This window comes from Sinocyclocheilus anshuiensis, unplaced genomic scaffold (genome assembly GCF_001515605.1).
Source record: "Sinocyclocheilus anshuiensis isolate Anshui unplaced genomic scaffold, SAMN03320099.WGS_v1.1 scaffold2162, whole genome shotgun sequence".
Taxonomy (NCBI): Eukaryota; Metazoa; Chordata; class Actinopteri; order Cypriniformes; family Cyprinidae; genus Sinocyclocheilus; species Sinocyclocheilus anshuiensis.
In genome coordinates this window covers 21,516-22,262 of record NW_015558536.1, presented here as the reverse complement: position 1 = coordinate 22,262, position 747 = coordinate 21,516, and positions in this window count along the sequence as shown.

The following is a 747-nucleotide window of genomic DNA, read 5'->3' as shown; positions in this document are numbered from 1 at the left end:
ACACACTCTCACACACACACACACACACTCTCTCTCTCACACACATGCCTTGAGATGATGAATATTGTCAGTTCCCCCTGTAAAAGCACAGAAACGTGCAAAAAAAAAAAAAAAACACAAAAGCCTGAGGAATTATTAAAACAGTTTAATGAATCATCATCTCAGTATTGTAGCTGTTTACAACAGGAAATATATTTATTAATCCATTTATTTCACATTATACAGAGCGGCCGTCGCTTGCCAGTTTAAATGCGTCTGTAAGTGTGTGAACATGAGTCTGAAATGACAAAGCGAACTCAAACGTCATAATCACACAAACTAAAGCAGAAACACACTTTGGTTGAATGTTGTGGACTGAGTGCAGTGCATTATGGGTCGTGTGGATGTTGGCGTGAGTACAGCAGTACAGCGTGACGTCAGTGTGTTTGTATGGGCAGAGAGGTGGATTGTGGGTAGTTTTGGCTCAGAGAAGTGCAGTGTTCATGTGTTTAAAGCCCCATTTATACTGTACAGACCGTATTTTCTATTGCCCTACACCAACCCTACCCCTAAACCTACCCCTCACAGGAAACTTTATGCATTTTTGGATTTTCAAAAAAAAACTAATTCTGAATTATTTATAAGCGTTTTGAGTAACGGGGACACTGAAAATGTCCTCATAAATCACCTTCTCGTTGTAATACCTATGTCATACCCATGTTATTATACAAATTTGTGTCCTCATAAACCACATAAACATGCACACAC